Source organism: Natator depressus, chromosome 7 (assembly GCF_965152275.1).
Source record: "Natator depressus isolate rNatDep1 chromosome 7, rNatDep2.hap1, whole genome shotgun sequence".
In the NCBI taxonomy this organism is placed as follows: Eukaryota; Metazoa; Chordata; order Testudines; family Cheloniidae; genus Natator; species Natator depressus.
Window position 1 is genome coordinate 10,348,116 of NC_134240.1, and position 22,515 is coordinate 10,370,630.

Here is a 22,515-nt window from a genome sequence, read left to right on the forward strand (position 1 = left end):
TCTGTCAAAGTTAATGAAAATAGGGTCCTATACTGGAAAGCATTAAGTAACCCTAAATACAGGTAGTTCTACCAGCCCCAACTATCATACTAGAGAGGTAAACTTACGCTCCATGGGCTATTTTACGGCTCTCCACCCATACACAACTCTCATTTTTGTCAACAACACTTGCATGTACGTCAACAGTTTTACACAGTCCCATAGGTGTGACAGTGCTTAGGCACAACAGAACTCCATTGTATTGTAAAATACTTCCTCTGTAAAGATGCCTAATAGACATAATCCAGTTTCCATGCTGCTGAAAGTATATGTTACATCCTCACTGGCATCCCTATACCATGATGATGGACCCAGTCTAAATGCCTGGATAGACAAATTTTAATTGTTTTTAAAACGTATCAAGGATTATTCGTATGACAAAATGTTGTTGTACTATTACTACGGTTCCTCATTTGCTTATTTGTTTTTTATTCATGTACTGTAGCAGATTTATCAGCAAGGGCAATGCGCACATGCTCAGAAGACTTACCAAATAACACTTATCTATACATTTGCTCTGTGGACACAATGCAACTACAACTGAAGTCGATGGGAGTCTTTCCATTGACTTCATTTGGAGTTGGATCAGGCACTATGAAAATAATGTGTTTGATACATTCCTGGCTGTAACTTAATTATATAGAAGTGTGATGTTATGTTTTAGAAGAACTAAGGACACATACCAATTTGCCAGTAGTTTAATTTCTGTTCATTTTCTTCAATTGAAAAAAGGGCATTTGCATTTCAGATGCTGCTCACAAACAGCGATAGATTTCATTTTCATGAAATAGCTAAACATTTTTTATTATGCTTTTGTTTTTCTGTACTAAATTTGTGGAAAGAGTGAAATGTCACATTTTTGCCATGATCCGTGTGATTTTTCATCCTTCCTAGTAATTTGCTAGTTCTCTTCTCTCACACACTCCCGTACAAGGGTTTTACAGTTAGTACAAAATAATTAGCACACAATATATATTTACTCCTTTACTAGGAACGTGTTTACATGGACTCGCCTGTTACAGCAACAAGGGAAATCTACAAATGCTGCTTTTTTTGTATATCAGACTTTTTTTTTAAGGTTAAAAGTGCATTTCTGCACCTCAAAAAACAGGTTATTAAAACAGAAGTACAATTTCAGTGAAGCATTAAGCTAAGTGAGAAAATCTTGCAGTGCAGTAGCTGCGACAATAACCCTCACTAAAGAGTTGCAAAAGCCAAAAGGAAGGAGTTAACCTTTGTTGAAACATCAGATGCTAGTTGCTGCTTCAGTTACTGCTGTACCAGTACTTACTGGAGCAAACAGAGCAAACGCTCTGTAAGGTAAGAGCATTACCTATACACCTCTCAGGTCTTTGAGGGTCAAATCTAAAGTATTGCTCTTTAAATGTGGGTAAAAAACAAATACCAGGTACACATGAAAATCTGGTCAAACAGGAAACTCAAGGGAACTATTTCTGAAATGTAAATGAGGTTCTGTCACTTTCATTTCATTATTGTGGTACCGCATTAATGCGATTTTCAGGACAGGATATCAGCCATTTCAGACTGCATCCATCGGAAACTAGACAGACAAGCTGCTCAAGATTTTTACATACATTAAAAATTATTTTAAAAATCTATCGTGCCTTGCTTTAGATCGAGCTTATAGGTGAACTGGATACATCTGGGGCAACCTCACAGTAATAAGTGGCATTATTATGTAAAGGAACATTTAGCAGGCAGTTACAACTTGACGTGAACTAAATACTTTGAAAGATAAATAACAGTCTTGTCAAAGCTAAGGAGCTAAACCTTTACTATGCTTAGCCCTTACTCATGCAAGTAGGGGTTTACAGGATCAGGCCCCAAGTTTGTAAAACTAGGTACCAGGACCTAAGTCCTAAAAACTTAGTGACCTAAGAACCTTTAGTAACCTGATTTTTATGGGACTTAGGTGCCTTTGAAAATTTTGCCCATAGATGTGATTTAGCATATACAGTAGGCTTTTATGCACAATACTTCTTGTGACAATTCTTTCATCAGCAGCCATTCTGGAAATTCCTAACAAATTTATCACGGTAAAATGCTGACTACAATGTTGATGCAAACAAGGCTACAATTACAAGATGACAGCAAATCAATTCAGATGCAGATTATATCAACAGTTGGGGATGGGAAGGAAAGGATTAAACTCAAAAGACTCTAAAAATATTTAAGGTTCTGTAATCCCACAGCACCCTTACTTCAGCTGTATTGATCCCAGATGATATCCCAAGGAGGATTGTTACCACATTATGGTACCATCATGACAAAATATTTTTGCAGTGGTATGTATTAATATATCACAGTGGAAACTAACAATTTCACTTATAAGAGCTACTACATATGTAAACACATTTTTGCAATGTTTGCAATCAAGTATATTCATCAACAGCCAGACAGCATAAAGCACCACCTAGGTCAATGTTCAGCCTTTGAATATGCAGAGCAATTGCCCCATGAAGTCAATGAGAGCTACGTGTAAGCATCCAAGAGCAGAATTTGGCTTCTGCTATTGTACGAAAGCAGGGATAGGGAACTGCCTGTGATGCAAGTCAGATATAAAGGAGCGTTAAAGGTAATTTGCCAGCCTTAATTTAGCATCATATTGCTTTTCTTAGGTGACTCACGCATCCACAGTAGCATTTTTAAGCATTTTCTGTTTAATATCCTGTACGGTATCTCTATTTGCAAATTTCATACGCATAAAAGTGGGACAAAGTAACCTCCGGACAAGCATGTGGTTAAGTCCCACTTAAAGAGAGGGCAATCAAAATGTGTGAGAATACAAACAGGTTTTGTTGAAATTTATTTGCAGGTACATTTCCCTGAGGTTTCATCTCTATTTTCCCCCCTCATCTTTCTTCCTTTTAGCACATAACAACCCTTCTGAGCTAACTTACATGAGAAGAGGGAAGATAGCTATTGTGCTGCATGTTTTCTCACAGCAGATCCCACTCGCATTGGCTATGAATCCAGCACCGTGAGCCAATTTCAAGAAAACGAGAAAGTTCAACCCTTTCCTTTCTCTCCATTTTTGTAATCTCTCCCAGGCACAACTGTTCCAGAAAGCAGCTCCCCTACCAGTCCAATATTTACACTAAACCCTCACTAAAGGACTTTCTATTATAATGCTATCGCATTGATACAAGATTACTCCTCAGCCACATCAAACCATACCATGCTGTTAGAGGCAAAAATTGTGTCTTACAAAAGAGAGAGTGTGGATCATTTTAGTCTGGTTAAATACGACTTTTGGATTTAAGTAAAAACTAATGCAATTTTACATTAAGTGTTTTCCCACTGAGGACAACTAGGGATCTCTATGTACTAAATTCACACACAAATATTTTGACCTCTAATCAATCCCCCTCACCCCCGGCAATTACCTAATTCTTATAATTTCTTAATCCTACAAAATATAAATACTTTGCAAGAGTTCCAGAGCAGAACAGATTTCATCTTATGCCTTTGAAATTCTTTTGATGAATCTCAGGTCAAAAATCTCTAAAGCGTTAAAAGAAAACTCCTGCATCTTTTAACTCTGTTTTGTGAAAAGCATGGGTGGGTGTAAAAGCCCTAACAGAATATAGCACTTGCTTCCCTTTTTGTTGCAAATATGAAAGACTAACCAGACATCTTTATTCAAATGAAATTATAAATACTTTTTCATCATTTTTTTCTTCAACATGTAGAAACCCCACCCCATAATGAGCATAAGCTTAAAGCAATTTCTTCCAATGGACCATTTTACTTATTCTCCAATTTCTTACCCAAATTACACAGGTATAATTATTTTGACACCGTAATGAAAAGAAAATGGGATTTGGGTACTGCGGGTTTATCTAATAACACTATTTCTTGCCAGACTTCACAGCACTGACAATCACAAAGAGCCCTGTCCATTCCAATAGAAAATATTTGATTTTACTGTAGGAACATTATTTATTTTCACCAAGTTGCTATTATCAGAAAGGATATGATAGCTGAATAATAAAAATGAAATCAAGAAATTCTGGTGTTTCAAGGCTTTATTTTTTTCTGCTCTCACTTTTGACATTTTCTTCCCCTGGAGAGACAAGATAAAGTGCTGTCATAAATGGGTGACTTTTCTTGTCAAATGACAGATTTGATTCTCCATGGCAACCACAAATCAAGGTGCTAGTCTGAATTAAAGCTTCTCTTAAAAGGCGTCTTTATGTTTATAAAATGAATTTAAATTAAATGGGTATTAGGTACAGTTTTTTACCTCAATTTATTTATTGACTAAGGAGCTCTGTACTGGATGTAGCATATTTGCATTTAAAGGAAAGACAACATATTGTACTGGCAGATGCACAAACAAAGCAAGTTACAAGGTCATGATACATATAGTAGTTTACAGTACTATGAATGGTATACAGATGGACAGCAAGCAGTTAAGAGGTACTTAAATACTGGAAAAAGCACAAAAATTACCTACGGGGTAACAGATGAAGGAAATCTCTCCTCATCTCGTAACACTGCTTTCTTCCAGACTCAGTTAATAAAGAGTCGTGTAATTGTCACAAACAGCATGCCAAAAAAATATATATATATATCAGATGCTTCATTCTGTGTGTGCCCTTATGGAATCTTACGATAGATCATGACACACTGTTTGGAATAATTACCCTGATTTTAAAAGACTTAGAATTTAAAACCGGTTTCAACTTTAAATGCTTTAAAAATATCACCCTGTGCATTTTTATGAGATCACTTATTTGATAAATATGATTTTTTTTTAAAGAGGAGTTCATGTATTCTTAGAGTTCCACAATTAATCTACCTTAGTGCCCTCTTTTTTTCCAAAAACTGAAGAAACAGACATGTTTTACCTAGGGTATTACTCTTCTTGCCCATTTTAACCTATACAGGTAGGAAACCAGTTATGTATGTATGGCCTTAAAATTTATACGATCAGGCTGAAATCACACGCATCTTTTATGCGCACACACACAGAGTCTAGGCTTCACAAACATATTATAAACATTAAAATATAGCTCATTTTAGAGTGGAACATTAACATCACGAAGTACAGTTGCCCTTTGACAGCTATATACAATGTAAACACTACAACCAGCTTAGCAGATATATTTAATACATGCCAAATAAGAGAAAACTAAGTTTTTCAGCATATATTGTTGGTTACTGGAGTCAAACGTCTCTATATTCACTGCCCTTGTAAGTTCTGCCAAATTTGATTTTAAGCTTCCTGAAGTTAAAGAAGGTTTATACAGTATTAACACAAGATCTTCTCACACATTTCTCAAGTTATTACACAGCCTTTACCCAAAATTACAATATTAGGCAGGAAAGAAAGCTTTGGTTCAGCTTCGTGAGGAGAGATGGACAAGGTGTGTCCACAGGAGGCTGCAATATATTCAAGCCTGACATGCTTTTAAGTTTTAGTGAAGCTACCCACTTCGTACTATTTAAAGTAGAAGCAATGTAATAAAATGGTGCCTTAAAGTTATTAACACTCTGTGTACAAAATACATTTTATATTATCAGTGAGATGTGTGCAAGTCACAAAGTACAATAGCTTTTGTTCCATGTTGCAAACACACAGTTTGGATGCATTTCTCGCACCAAGGAAAATCCTGTGGCCAGGCCAGTTAGCTAGCAAGATCTCAAGGGGCTTGTAAGTGGTAGAAGAAATAGCTGCCCACAGGCTACAAAGTGCTAGATTCTGACACCCTCAACCATGCACAGTAGCACCTCACTCCACAAGTGGAACCCAATGAGATCACTTGTGGAGGAGGGCGCTATTCAGCATGACTAAGGACGTAAGAACTCGACCCAGAGCTGCCACTACCACAGCCTCAGGGCTTCATTAGCTCATATGATGACAGAATGGCCCTGAATAGCTTTAGGAATCCTTGACTTCCATAGACGGCAGAACCCCACTAGTTCTGGACTGGGGGGATCCCTCCATCCCCAGACAGGCACTGGAGAGAGGCAGGACTCATCCCACTGTGCAGAGGTGACGCATGAGGGCGTCACGCAGGATCATGTCCCCCTCCTCCTCTACAGCTTTCTGCCAGGGAGGGTTCACACCAGAACGTGGCCAGCAAAGAGCCTTTTGGCACTGTGCTTCCAACCACAAGGGGAAAGAAGAAATCCCTGGCTGGCGTCTTTGCGGAGCTCATTCCTTCTCTCTCTTTGCCCCCCTGCTCCTGGACGCAGCTCCAGTCCCTTCCTGCCCACACAATACTAAAAGGCAGCTAATACCTCCAGGCTGCTGCTGGCCACCGACATAACCCAGCCACCTTCTGTCCTCCGGTTACAGTGTGGGCAGGAAGGAGTTAAGCCCTAAGGAGGAATTGTACACTTGGTGGGGGGACCTGACTGCAGGGGCTTCAGCAGCACAGAGCCCGGCCACAGGTGGCTCAGAAGGGGAGGACAGCTAGGGAATGGAAAAGCCCCATGCTCCCTGGGGGCTGGATCCGAGGGGGGGAGGGGGTGAAGAGTGCCCTAAACCCCTGACCAAGGGGCTGCTGAGGACCCTATGAGTTTGGGGCGGGAACAGGCTGGAAACTGCCTCCTCCCCCCGCCATTCCCGTGTTTATCTGAGTGGCAGAGACTTCAAAGAGGCTCCCCAGTGCCAACACTGCACAGTGCTCTGGGCAGCTTTGGCACACATAGGGCTCGGCTCCTCCTGGGCAGTGCCCCATGCAGGAGGGTCTGGGCTTTCCCGGGGCACCAGCCTGGCCAGCGGGGAAGGAAGGTGCCCACCAGGCAGTAAGCTGGAAGCCAACAAGCCCCTCCTGGGGATATGGAAGAGCAGTGGGGCTGGTGGTGTAGGGGCAAAGCAGGGACGGAACAGCGAGAGCAGGAGCCGGGGTAGGAGACAGCTAGGAGAGCACATAAAGAGACGATAAGTAGGCAGAAGAGGTGACATGTGAGATGGTCACGTGCCTAGGGTTACCACCTGGCTAGTATTTGACTGGACAGAGACTGTTTGTTGTTGGTGGTATTTTTTTAAATGTCTTTGCCAGTTACCAGTAAAATAAGTTAATCTGCCAGGTTTTTCTACATGGGTCTAAAGATTTGCATCATTACCACAACACACTCATGTATCTAATGTTAAAAGTGTCTGTGTCCAGTTAAAGATCCTGCAGTGTTCCCACTTCCACAGTTTAAGCGATAACAGATCAAAACTGCTGAAAATACAGCAGCTGCTGGCCCACCAACACACAAGCGCACCGCGTGTATGCGTGAGAGAGGGTCTGAGTCACACGAGAGTGCGATGTTATCAGTCTTATTTGTGTGTGATCTCTCTCTAGGTACTCTAGGTGGCTGTTGAAGAGGGGGCTTTTGCAGAGTTGCCTGGTGGTTCGAGTTGCCTTGGGGGTGGGGTGGGGGGAGGGGAATACCTTTTTTTTGTTTTTTTGCACTTCAAAAGGTGGTAACGCTACACGTGTCCCCCTCCACCTTTAAATTGTGCCCTCCCACCCGCTGTCAACAGTTGAGAGTCATCTCTGCCACTGTGCAAAGTCAGGCCAACAGCAGAGCTCAAAAGAGGCTCTGTGGCCTGTGTAATGTAGGATGATCATAGTGGTCCCTTCTGGCCTTAAAAGCTACGATAGCCACAAGGCACTGGGCCCGTAAAGCGACGCCCGCGGAACACACTACAATTCTAACGCCGCAATGCTTCCACGGTTCCCCGAGTACCATATTGCCACAGCATTCAAGTAACGGTAATTAGTCAATATCACAGTCTTGTGCCGCCTAATCCTCTAAATCCAGCGCAGTCCGGCACACCATACAGTTTTGGCTATGAAGCAGCTCAGACAGAACTAGTATGGAATCCTTATTCTCACTTCGTGTCAGAACTGACCCTCCTTTCCAGAAGGATGAATTACAGCTCTCGGACGTTAAGAAGGCCCCTTCGTAACACAGGAACATCACTATCTTGTATTGACAGTTTCTCACTCAAACGCACCACCTTAAGAACTGAAAACAATAATAGCGTTAGGCCTCTCTGAACCAGCATGTAAACAGTTGCTACATAAAATCAGGAGACACTTTGCTAATGTACTATTGTATAAGTAAAATGCTCATTAAAAGAGACTAATTCATAAAAGAAATGTGAATTTTATTAGATAGGCAACTGAATTGCTCAGATTTTTATTGTTTAAAAAAAGAAATTTCACTCATGCTGTAATCTGATAACCATGTTTATGTTTGACCATCGCAAAACTATATAAATTAAGCCACAAATATTGCTCACGTAAATAAACAACAACATCTTCATTCCAACTCCTGAAAATCCTTGGTACTTCTAGCCACAAGTATATAAAGAAGAGTGTAGCTAAAAGAAAGTCTGATTAAGGGCCCAATCCTGCACTTTTTGGAAAATTCCCAGTACTACCTGCAGCACACAAGAAAGATTACATGCATAGGGCTTACTTCTGTGCACATAATCATTAATCTTTATGGACTTTTAAGATGCATGATATACATGTACATTAGGCTTTGGGCAGCTTCCCAGACAGGATAGGCATGGAGAGAAAAAGACCCATGTTCCATATATGAGGTGTATATTGCAACAACCAACAGCTCTGGATATAGTGCCAGGATTGATAGCAAGGGAATAGTGCATGCGTCTGTGTGGAGAATTTGATATTTTTCCAGAATTGTAGTGTCAGCTATTATACTGGGACTGGGGGCAGGAGGTCTGAGGAACTGGTACAGGAGAAGGAGGATCAAATGCTAGAAGGAAAACTGCAACATATAAACAGTTAAAACCATGTTTCATTTACACGAAACCTCATGCCATGAGACCATTTAGGACAAGCTGACAGCAGAGTCTGCAGCTGTTCTCTATGCAGGGCTTTGGATTCCTGTTACAAAGGGTGGAGTTAGGGTAAATACTGCTGGTTAAGACAGAAGATCGCTTTGAACAGCACAAGCCCAGTGCCACTGAACTTTGACAAGGTTTCAGCGCAGCCTCAAACACGAGCACAAATCCATCAAACAATTTCGGGAGCCTCACTCCTGGCCTTGGTGTAGAATAAATGCAGACACAAATATCTGCTATGCAGCTCTTTTTCCAGCACGTGGAGTAAGCAGGGTTGGACCACACCCCAGAGCGCAACTCCTCACAGAGAAGTAAGAAGTCTCCTCCTAGGGCTTTGCAACTTGAAGTTGACAATCTGGCTCAAAGCTAGTAGCAAATGGTATTTACTCTTCAACAGCCCAATCGTGAATCTGCTGGTGCATGCAGAACTCCCCCTAAAGTCATATAGACCAGTTAACAATTAGGGTCTAAATGGGAATGATTTGGGTAGGATTTTCCCCCCTCCTCATGTACTCAGTAAGATTTTTTCTTTTAAGCTGACTTTCAACAAACACATTGGGCCAGATCCTGAGCTGGTGTAAACTAGCATTGCTTATCTGTTCCATTATTTCCCATTTGTGTTGTTTTATGTTATTGAGAACAGCCCTACTCTTAGTGACAGGCACGTATTTTATCAATCAAAATGTAAGGGTTTTTTTTGTTTGTTTTTAAAGATGTTATCTGAAGTTTCCTGGGACAGGGTCTTGGAGCTCAAGATTGACTCGTCTTGAGAGAGCTAGGTAGTTTGCATAGCAGTTACAAATGGAGCAACACACCAAGTTTCACTATTATTTTAGCCAGTTTAACTATACAACATACTTTAAAGTGAAAAAAGACATAACCAACTGGATTTCATTTTGGAAGAAAATCTTTGGTCAGTAAACATGGCCGAGAAATGCCAGAAAATAGTTTGAGATGCTTGCTGCAAATTTTAAAAATGTTAAGCCAGCTTTGCCACCTTTAGCAGTGAACTATAAAGCTAATCATATATTTGTGGGGGTCCTTAATGTGGACCAGATGGAGCTACACCACATACAAATAAAAAACAGGCTCTATTTGGTGGGCTGGTTTAAATTTTACTTCATTGGATAAATGTGGAGGACAAAGTTACCAAGTAAGTTATTATTCTGAGTAAACTGTAAAGCAATTAACATGAATTCAAGTACGTTATTTTGGCCTTCTGATTTTTAAATCCCACACAAAAAATTTACTGAAATTTAAAGGTAAATCTAAAATCTAGTTACTTTCATAAAAATGAGTTGAAACCATGTTCAGATGCCACACCTGTTCATGAGCCCCCATGTCCACTGGTGTGGTCTGAAAATCACATTCTCCTCGATGGATTTGGTAAGTTATTTTTCTCCCTTGTTGCTTTACTGCAACTCACACAGTTAAAACAGGGGAAACTGACTACAAAGGGGAAACAGTTAAACTGGCTAGACAAAACCTGCTACTAAATTTATAAGGTAAATAAACTAGGAAAAAAAATCTTTAATCTTTTCAGTTATATTTATGTACTTGTTCTGATTTAAAACATATATACAAGAATACTTCTCCCGGGCTCTAGGCGCCATTACCACCAATTAAAGTACAATTCCATAAACAATACAATTATTATAACAACAGCAGTGCATCCCCACCTACACACTTGCACTAGTCAGCAAAAAAAGTTAAACACTTCCTACTCCTTGAATTCCCAAAGGAAACTCCACCCCAGCTGCCTCAATCAAAAAGACAGACTTAACAGAGTGTCTGCAAAGTTAAGCTAGCAATCCTAGGTGTGACTTATAGGAAGAATAAGTAAAACAATTCCAGACATGAGGGTGATTGTAAACTGACTGTTTCTTTAATACAATTTTTTCCCCAAATGATGATTTTCTGCAGAGATGATGTTTTCAGTTTTAGGATGTTGAATGTTAACTGGCTCTAAATGGGGGCGAGGGGGGGGGGGACTTGAGACCTAGGTCTCACTTTAGCACAGCTACTACTGATACATCCCCTCACACAAGCCACTTACAGATTATTTCTGATACACATGCAGGCTACACAGGAGCAGTAACTCCTGCACACCCTGCATTGGGTTGCGAAGGGTTTCCTCACTTCTTAGGCCCTGAACCTGCAATGCGTGTTGGTTCCTTGCGCCTGCATAGAGCCCTGGTGGCTTCCAAAGGCCTGTGTTACCAATTCAGGACCTTACTGAGTATTTATTCCTTACACAGCACACCGTCTTCCTATAACATCATGTTTTCTGCATACAACATAAGCTTTTTTGGGCCAAACTTGGCACTTATTTGCGTTTATACAACCCCGATAAAGTCAGTGAGCTTGGGTAAATGTGGCTGAAGACAGAATGCATGCCTTTTTTCAATTTTGGGTCGATAAAAGCCAATTTAACCAAAATGGTTAGTTTTTACTTCTAACTTGGGAATGGTTTTTGCTGCTCCCCCCTCCCCAATTTATATAACAGCCCCACTTCAGTGGTGCCTCAGCACTGCATTCAAGGGGGCTAATTATGGGCTTAAAGTTAGGCACATGCTTACACACCTTGCTGAAACAGGGCTAAGGCCAGCAACCTTCAAAAATGCAGAGTCTGAAATGTGTAAATTATCCAAATACCCTATGTATGCTGAAAATGGGTGTTTTTCAAGTACAGAATCATGGTTCAGCTAACGCAACTAAAGCCCCAGTCTGGCATATTTCCTCTAGGGGATCTTTTCTCTGTCCAAGTTAGCAACATTTTGCTCCCCAAAACACAGGATGAAAAATTCAACTGTTGGATACATTCACAGATTGAATTCAATCTGTGAAACTGTCAAAAACCCAGATGTTCATTCTCCTTTAGGTGCAAAGCTCAACACAAATTTTTAACTATGGAACCACTGGGACTTCTCCATAAGGATCTTTTCCAAAGCACATTCAAGGAAAAGGAACTCCTATGGGGAAGAGATGAGACTTATAAATAGTCTATGTACAGAACTACTCATTTACCTTAACAGTAACACTTTGTGCCTTCCAAGCCACAAATGTAACTATCAGTAACTTCCTTAAAAGATGTTTGTCAACTTCTGCCTTTCACAGATACACAGCAATGACAAAGGTATACATACCTAATGAGATGCACAGCTGAGGGAAGTTGTCATCTGTTGTGACATGTATTTCATTTTATTCAATATATAATGGCAGAGCTGTTTAATTCATTCAACAGAAGATTCCTACCAAAATGACATACCAAGCAATGTCCAAATAAGCATTAATAATTCAGTGAATTGATCCCATCTAGATGGTTTTCAGAGAGAGAAAGGTTCTTCCCTCCTGTTTGAAAATATCCCCATAGTTGGAAAACAGAAGCAGAAGTTAAATCTATTGACTGCTGCATAATATGCTGGGTATAGCTGCAAAAGCAGGCCCACACTGTGTAGCAGGTCCGTCCTTGCGTTCCATAGATCTCAGCGCTACATCAGCAGATTGTAGCAGCACAGCTAGTGAAGTGGAGGAACTAAACATGAATCGTTTTTCCCATTTTTTCCAAGGTATATGGTAAATTCTTCACCATGTTTTACAGATATGCACAAATTTCCTGATAACACCAGCTACACAATACAAAGACATCTGTGGCCATTGTTATATAATTCACATTTTTACATCATTTACCAAATAACTTTAGCTCTCATGAAGAGGGCTATTTACAGGATAGATTTTTTTTTTTTAAATCTGTTACTAACACAAGCCTAATAATACAAGCAGCAGACGAAGGATTCAACTTTAAACTTGCATGGGAAGCACCACATGTATGAACAAGTGAGGATAAAGAATATGGTCAAAGCGGATTAACAATTGTTCTCACATACTTTTACGGCTTATTGTTTTGAATCACTTTGAAAGTTTCTTGAAACAAAGAACTTTCCAACCCATTAGCCCAATAGGTTTGGTCTTCCATGTATGCAAACTGGCCAGGACTTTGCAAATACAAACCCACTCCACCTTCATGAGACACAGTGCCACTGATTCCTGGGTCCAAGTAATCTGCTCGTGCGCCTCAACAGCTTCCATGGGATTTACTCCTCATCACACCAAGTTTTCATTCTCCCATGGCATCAATTTCAGCTAAAAACCCTGTTGCTCAAGAAGGCAGCAAAGAAAGCTTGTAAAAATTGCAACCGTGTGCCACTAACAAGAAGGCTGACATCAAGGAACTCAAATAATATTGAAAACCACATTAACTAACTGTTTGGGCCCCAATCCTGTAATCAGATCCATGTGGATGGATCCTGTACCCATGTGGAGCTACCATGAATTTAATGGGGCTCCGCACAAGCATGTGGATCTGCCTGCATGGATCTGCTCACAGGATTAGAATCACAGAATTGTAGGACTGGCAGGGACCTCGAGAGGTTGTCTAGTCCAGTCCCCTGCACTCATGGCAGGACTCAGTATTACCTAGACCACCCCTGACAAGTGACTGAGCTCTCATAACCCAACAGTTTTACAGCAGAGGTTTCTATGATCATTAGTGCTATACAGGTGTATTATGTTTCTTAGACAAGTAAAAAGACACGATCCCTATCCCACAGAGCTTCCAATCAGTGGGCTCAAACTTGCAAGTAAGTGCCTTCAACTCCTATGGACTTCAGTGACCGCTGATGTGCTCAGCACTTCAGAAACAGCACCCAAAACACTTCCAGAGCAGACTCTACATGTGACAGATAACCTATCATGGATAAAGAGATGGAATGGAAACAGAAGACAGAGGGAATTGCTCGGGACTGCTCAGGACAGACAAAAGTCAGATCACATTTGTACACCAGACAAAGCAGTAACACATACAAGACAGACAGCATGTAATTCTAGAGGTGAGACTAGCAAAGCATAGCAGGCTGAAAACCATTAAGTTTTACGGATATGAAGGAGGTATGAGAGGGCATGTGACTTACTGCAGGTCTTCACTACCTGCCAGATCGGCGGGTAGTGATCAATCGATTTATCGCGTCTCATCTAGATGCGATAATCAATCCCCGAACGCACTCCCCGTCAACTCCGGAACTCCAGCTCGCGAGAGGCAAAAGCAGAGTCGACGGGGAGCAGCAGCGGTCGACTCGCTGCCATCCTCACGGCCAGGTAAGTCGACCTAAGAAATGCCGACTTCAGCTACACTATTCACGTAGCTGAAGTTGCATATCTTAGGTCGACCCCACTCCTCCCCCCAAGTGTAGACCAGGGCTTACAGAAAGAGAGAGGTTCCAGATATAGAGAATAGCAGGAAGACCAACTGAAATAAGGAGACAAAGGAAGCTCAAAAGAGGAGGAGTCAGCAAAGTGGAGACCATTGCTGCATGTTTGGTGAGTATAAGATTAGTGCATTTCTATTTAAAGTGTTATCAGTTTACATCCTGTATTACAAAAGCGGTACAACAGTATTGACAGCCTGTCAATATTAATAGGACTGTCTAATGGTATATCAATACTAATCTAACTTCTGTTATCTGCTAGGCTGCAGGGATTTTTCTGAAAATACAGAACAAGAGTGGGGGCGGGGAATCACAGCAGTGACATAATACAGAAGATAAGCCACTAATTCAGCTTCCCCGCCATTAGTTAGTGGCACACGTGTAGTTAAGGGATGGGGGGTGGGAGGAAGGTATGTATTTTTTTTTAAATGTTCCACACTCTTTGCCACGTCTTCCCCTGCTTTCACTTTTCTTTTCAGAAAATCTCTAGACCAGCATTTTTCCAAAGTGGGAATATCCACACACTTGGAACTAAGGATGTCAGCCATGCTGGGCAATAGGAATTAGAGAGATGGATGGATGGATGGATGGATGGATGGATGGATGGATGGATATTTGCATTTTTGTTGTATGGTTAATGCACTAAAGTATTCATAAACCAATGACCTGACTTGAGATGTGGCTGAAGAGCCACATGTCAGGAAGTATTCTTTATATTACATACAACAGACTTTTCAGAGCTGATTAAATAATAAAGCCAAATTCCTTGAACATTTTACAGAGTGGTGATGTTTTATTTACATACCAGGTCATGATACCCATCAAGATGCCCTATAGGGGTAGATGCAGATTATATGAAGATCTCAGGAGGACATCATGGCAGCATTCAGGAGCATCAAGTTCTGCAAGAATTGATTTTATACTGCCCATGTGGATTTTACTAAGCACCACCTGTACCACTGACATCATGGTTTCCGTAGGAACCAGTCTACTTTATAGAGGAAGGCACAAAGGAAAGGTCAAAACTGAACTAATTATGTGAATATTCATTATTAATACTGTTAAAATATCCTATTTTTCATTTTTCTGTAGAGGCAGGACGAGCAGCATCTAGTTACCATCAAGCAATTCTATCAAAGAGCTGAGCAAATGTGAGAACTGTGTTAAAAGGCGTGACACCTGGTTGTATTTCTTTAGTCCTACCATATTTGAGAGGTTAAATGGACCTGCTACAAAGTGGAAATGAGGGAGGGCAGGGAATCTTACCCTTCTATTAAAAAAATTAAATTAGTAGGTGATTTATGGCTCGCTTGCATTTTGAGAGAGAGAGAGAGAGAGAGAGAGAGAGAGAATGAATGAATTCTTTTACCTCACTGTGTTCCATCATGTGGCACCAGGATAGACCAATGGGTGAGCCTTCCTCATGCATAAATCAGTGAACTAGCAGACTTCCCCAGCTGAGAACATACCCTGCTGGAGAATAGTTAGTTAGCCTGAGCCTGATCTCCCACTAGGGCTTTCTGGGTGGGTATTCAGAATGGTGTGCCCACATCTGGAGTTAGAAGAATTGGGGGGAAAGCACAAAAACAACAGGGGAAGCCAGCTATAAGACCTGGCAGAAGATCCGTCTCTCTGGAGTGGCCACCGCCAGCTGGCTGAACAAAGAGATGGACTCACCCATTTCTCCATACTGTTGGCCAAATCATGGTTGAGAATGAAAACCTACTAATATAAAACTAGAAATTCAAAACTAAGCAGCACTTCTGATCGCCCCACCTAAAAAAAAAAGATACTAGATATGGAAAAGGTACAGGAAAGAGCAACAAAAATAATTAAAGGGATGGAACAGTTTAGAGATTTAAAAGATTGGGTCTGTTCAGCTTGGAAAAGAGATGACTGGGTTCAAAAAAGAATTAGATAAGTTCATGGAGGTCCATGAACCATCAATGGCTAGGTCCATCAATGGCTATTAGCCAAGAGGGTCAGGAATGCAACACCATACCCTGGGTGTCCCAACGCCTCTGACTGCCAAAAGCTGGGAGTGGACAATAGGGGATGGGTTACTCAATAATTGTGCGGTTCTGTTCATTCCCTCTGAAGCAGCTGGCATTGGCCACTGTTGGAAGATGGGATACTGGGATAGATGGACCATTGGTCTGACCCAGTATTGCCGTTCTTACGTTTCTATATTACACACACACACACACACACACACACACACACACCCACACACCCACCCCTACTTTTGAATAGATCTTTTCTTCAGAACATGCCTGTTTCAGTCACATGGAGTATTGCTAATTGGTGGCTGCGAAGAAGTTATGTCTGTCGAGTCATTTGCAGAATTCTAGCACAAGGCATAAGGAGCCGAGAAAACTAGGAAAAGATGTTTCTGCCTCTTTCAAATGCAGGGGGGATTGCAACTCTGAACAAATCCTAGTTTCAGGAACTTTGGGCTGGAGCCAAAAAAAGTATCTTCAGAAAAGAAACAAAGTGAAAAACCATCAGGCAAGTGAAGCAAGGGGGAAAAAAAACTGTATTCTGGGGAAGATAATCCAAGAGGAGTAAAATACATTTTTTAAAGGATCAGAATAAAAATTAAAAGTAATTGGATAAGGATTAGTTTAAGTGAGGTAGCTTATACTGGGATTGGATAGTTAGCTCAAAAAGCAAGCAGAATATATGGGGGAAGCAACTGGAAAGAAATCAGAACACATCCTGTACCAATTAATTTATTTTCTTAGTTAGCAAATTTAAGCTAGCTCTTAGGGACTGAGCAGCAGCACCGCCACCACCATTAGGGCAACCCTTGCCAATACCAGAGAAGAGTACCCAGGCGGGATCCACGGGGGAGTACAACTCTCCCATTTCCCCTGGCCACGGGAGGTTTGACTTTTTATTTTAAAGCTCCAGATCTAGCCACTGGAATTTAATCTGTGTGGATAACATTTCCAAGAGAATCCATTAATTACTTTCCCCCTTTACAGACTGGGAAGCACTCAGAATTCAGAGTGCTAAAGGATCCTGGCATCACACAGTTCAGCAACCTTAGAAGCTGTGTCTGTCCAGAACTGGACCATAATTAAATTAGATAGGGACTGAATATAGTTAAGGTGCCTTCTGAATCTTCCCTTCCCCCGCCCCCTTAGGAAGCGAACCGTGGTTATTAAAGAAGTTGTATCGTTTCGATCCTGATTCTTGTCTTTCTGATTCCTCTTCTCTCTTCTACAGCACCCATCAGATCTACCTCTTCTTCCTTCTCCTCCCCTCCCCCGCCTCTTCCCAATCTCTACCCTCCACCACCCCAAACCTGTATCCTGCACTCACATCCACCTCCCCCGTGTTTCTAAGGACTTTTGCCCCAGTCCTGGTCTTCCCTCCATCCCCATCCTTATCACCTCCTCGTGCAACCTTCCTGTCAACACATCCACTTCTGCTGGTCCCTCCCATTCTAGCCTCAGACCAAGAACGAGATCCATAAAGCAAACAGAGTTTCACGGAAGTCACAGCTCATCACTTGACTAACCACAGCCAGATAGGAGTGATTTGTAGGCATCATGGCAAAAAACCTTTTGCGAGAGTGAGGCACAACCTTACGGTATTACTGATGAATGAACATGAAATGATACATGGGTCTGAAAGTCATAAGTGACCCTCGAGTCTCGTCTAAGCTGATCAAACCTCATTTGTTAGATGGACACATGATGGGAATGTTTGAAAATCTGAAGTTTATATTAAGCAAAGTCTGTTCTTTCTTAGTGGCTGTTCACTTCCTCCTGCAGTTTGCTGTACAGTAGAATACCTGGAAATATAATTACATTCGGTTTTTATTAAAAAGTTATAGGGTCATTGGTAGTACATGTTAGAAGGTGCAGTTTTATTGTTTTTCATTATGTAATTGTTTGCTTCATTGCTTTTCAGCTGGTTTTTGTTGTTGTGGGAGGTGGTAAACTAAGAAAAACCACTGTTCTGGAGACAGCGTAGGGGCAGGCTATTGTACACTTGTGGAACGAAACCAACTCCTTCTACCTTTATTTGAATGAAGTGCCCAAATGGGGTACACTCTTCCTGATAAACAACTGAAAGTTTGCTGTTTTCAGGTACTGCAAGCACCATCTATAGCACCAGCAACAGGTACCACTCATTAAAAAAAAGTTCACCACCACCGAACAGTTCAAGAAAACAAGAATGTTAGAAACAACGGTAGCCTCACTGCTTAGAGAAGCACACGACTGCTTTAAAACAAATCCACAAGTCAACGGTAGTTCTGTCTTCTCCACCAGTGCTTAATACCCTTCTAAGTAATGGTGACACTCATCCAGGTGCAAAGGAACAGCAAAAATCCTTAAGAGCACACCACTGCGTGAGCAGAGCAGCTGCCCAAAGGGCTTCACATACCAATTGAGGTCTCCAAGCAGCTCCAAATAGCCAGCACAGCATGGGCTACTAAAAGTGGGCAGGTGGCAAGAGCAGGTGGGCTAAGCTCTCAAGGAGATTACACAGAGGAGCAGCCGGGGGGGGGGGGGTGACTGTGTTGCAACCTCACAGCCTGCCTCCTGGCAAGGAAGCAGTGAATTCCGTTTTCTTCTTCCCGTCCCACTTGATGGACACATTTTGAGTTATGAGAATAAAATTCAGGCATTTTAGATTTCTATCAAGTAGTATCCAATTTAAAATGCTCACAAAAGGTGGGGTCTTCTTTTCCACCGTGCATTTTTCCAGTTTCCCTCACCCTCCAAATTCATATGGTTTTATCCTTGCCTCTGCAATCACTGCCATTAGATTTCATCCATAAGGGAGGAAAAGGAGCAAATTTTGCATCTAAGGCCCTTTCCAAAACCCCACAGAGACTGTAAAGATTCCCACTTCTTCAGTGAAATTGGTATATACTCCATAGATTGAGTTGGGCAATAACCACCACTGGTACAATTCTACTGGTTGGAGGAAAGGGCTGGATGTAGAAATCCTGCCCAGGAGATAGATATACACACATACACACCCCCCTAAAAACCATAAAGCTGTACTCTGCATGGGACTCCCGTCAACTGCAGAGCAGAGCAGAGAAGAGTTTGGGAGCAGAGTGGGATTGGAGCAGTGGATGCAGACTGGCTCCACTAGCCCCCTGAGGACAGAGCATCCTTGCATAAAGTTTGAGGAGGAAGGTTTTGCTCCCTTCTTCTACCCAGAGTGGGAGAAATACTTCCCTTTGTCTTTGCTTTGCCTCTCAGGTTTCCAATCACAAGAGAAATTATTAGCTGGAAATGACAAGCCTGTGACACAGAATAGACAATAAGTGAACAGCTAATGTCACAGCTAGTTCTGAATACAAAAATTCCTCCTATTAAAGACAGGTTATAGATTGTTTGGTTATAGATTTTTAAAAAATCATACTAATAAACAACATAACTAAAAATACTGTATGTGATTTACTTCTGTTTAGCATTCATCCAAAGCATCACAGCATTTACTGTAACCACAGGGTAGATACATTCATTTATCATGTTTATTCCTTTAAGCATGCCCCCAATGAGTATTTTCCCAGCACTTGCCTGCTAGGATTGGTTTTAATGGAACAGGTCCGTTGTTTTGTTAGGAACTCATTTTGCCTAGTTTCTCTATTAAAGCAGAATTCCATAGGTGCATAGAACCCTCATTTTTCACTAGACACTTTGTTCATGCAGTTTCAAAAAGGCACATGATGAACATCAGCATTCAGCTGTGCAATTAGTCATCCCAGCCTGTTCCACCGCTTTGGCTGAGGGCAACACCACTCTCCTGCACCCTATTCAGGAAGCAGGCGATGAGTGCCAGTGATCTGGGATCCCCCAGGACTTCCCCACTCAGAAGCCTTGCACTGATCAGAGCAGATGTCGCTCCTTCCACAGTTACTAATCCCACACACCATCCCAGGTGATGAGCAAGTTTCCTCTCCAATCAGTCCAGCCCTTGACAACCCAAGAAATGAGTGTCCAAGTTCAGAACTGAAACCACAGGCACCTGGCATGATGTTACAATAAGGCTGCCCCATCTCAGTACGCTTCTAATGCTTTAAGAAAAGGGGGGGGGGGGGAACCACCACATTTCTATTGAATTTCTTTCTACACAAGTGCATCTCTAATGAACCCCCGTAAAAGTTAAAACTTACATTCAGTAATCATATGCAATTGAAACATCATAAAATGAAAAGTCAAGCAACTATATGTGGGCTGCAATGACTCGTCTTATTGTATTCATTCCCTTAATAAATATATCTTAAAATAACCTTGCAGTCACACATTTGCAATATAAAAATAACTTTGGATTCAAATGATTAAATAGGTAATTTAATAGAACCAAATCTGAAATGTAGGGTGCTGTGCGACTTTATGATATAAGAATATGATGATTTTAGCCAACGTTATTATTTTTCTTTTTTGCATTATCTTTGCATTTATAATAGTACTACATCCACATAACCTTGACACTCCAGTCACCTTAGTAACAAACAAGTGTAACATATTCATGTATAATTGAAATCCCAATTGGGTATTTGATTTAAGTAAAACAAAAAGATTTTTCTTCCTCCTACTCTGCTGCCTTTTTCTTAGTCACACATATACAAGCTGAAGTGATTTTAACAGATATATTTGTACAGGATAAAATCCACAAAGTTGAAGCACTTAATTTTAATTTCCCACAAAATGGAAACAAATGTAACACGTTAGGAAAGCCACTATTCTAAAAAAGGAAACAAAATTACTTAAATTCTGGCTTAACACAGCTTGTCAAATTCACACCATCAAGTAAGGGCCAAAATTTAAACCAGCAACCAAAAGCAATGGATAGAAGTCAACTGTGATCACAGGAGCACTGAGCTAGCACCACAGAATGAGCAGAGTATTCTATCCCCACTGCCAGCCCATGCTAGGGCTTGCTAAAGAGGTGGTATTATTATTAATCAGACCCATAGCACTAGAGGTTAGGGTGCTCTATAGATCGTGTAGATTAAGTTCTTGATTCGCATAACTTTTAAAATGTTATTCAGCTTAATGATTTCTAAGAAGGGGCAGGAAAAACCCCTTTGCTAGTGCCCAGGGGTGAGGAGGTCAGATCCCCTCCCCTATATAGGGGGACAGGAGAGGGCAAGGGAAGTCCTGATTACAGCATTTTAACAAATGCACTTAGACAAAGCATTTTAAACTGTCACCAAGGATTAACAGGAACTACCAGGCAGACCAGAGCAATGGTCTATATATCTCTGTAACCTGTATTTTAACCGTGTCCAGAATCAGATGCTTCAGAGGAAGGGGTAAGAAAACCCTTTGTAGACAGCTGTTTATGAAATAACCTGCACATAAGGGAGGATGCATTCTAACCCCTTCAGTTAGAGGCTGACTTTGTCCTGAAGCATGTGGATTTCTATCCCTTCTAGCTTTAAACAAGTTACATATTTAATGTAACTGTAGATGTTGATTATCCGAACACTTTTCATTCTTTTCTGCAAGCTCATCCACTTCTTGATCTCAACAACACGCAGTGGCCATCACTGATTCATTATGCAATGGCGGGAGGTGGGGGAGTATTTCCTTTCATCAATTAAAAAAAATCACTCTCTTTTAGTTTCATTGAATGGTCCTTTGTTCTTGTGTTATTAGAAAAGATAGCTAACAGCACCCTATTTACCTCCTCTATGCAGTTCAATAAATTGTATGCCTGGATCATTGCCCTTCTTATTCACCTCCTCTCTAAAACTAAACACCCCCAAGCTTTTCAATTTCTCCTTCGATGGAAGTCTCTCCAGACCAGTCCTTTTTGGTGCCAGTCTCTGCTCTGCCCTGCTCCGCCCCACTCTCCCCTCCCAATTGTAGCTTGGACTTTTCTTTAATTTTAAGATAGGTTAATCACAAGAGACCACAGCATTCCAGGCCATACCACTGATTTATGGAATGGCATTATAGATTTTCTGTCCCATTCTTTATACATGCTAACATTTTATTTGCTTTTTTTGCCTGCTGTTGCTCACTGAGGAGAAGTTTCCATTGAGTTGTGGCAGAGTGGCACTCGGGTCTTTTTCCCTGAGTGGTTGCAGTTCATTTAGAACCCAGCAACGTCTAGGAATACTTCAAACTATTCCTTCCAATGTGGATTACTTTGTATTTGTCAAAAGGGGAATCTCATATGACATCATGCTGCCATGTTCACCTAGCTTTTCTGAAGTCTCTCTAAAGTGCGATGGAATTAATCTCCCCCAAAATGTGACTACACCAGAAAATGAGAAGGGACAGGGAGTTATGAGAGAATGGTAAGAAGTCATGAGCAGACAGACCCCTAGACAAGGACGGAAAACAATTCTGCAAGACCAAAACTGGCTTTATATGGTGGCCTTCAGGA

The 22,515-nt window shown here is 41.3% G+C and overlaps 1 protein-coding gene across 9 annotated transcripts in view; it reads right to left on the minus strand.

The window, feature by feature from the left end:
* FOXP1 (forkhead box P1) overlaps positions 1-22,515 on the minus strand; it is a 494,830-nt gene that overhangs the window by 397,389 nt on the left and 74,926 nt on the right. The window lies entirely within an intron of this gene.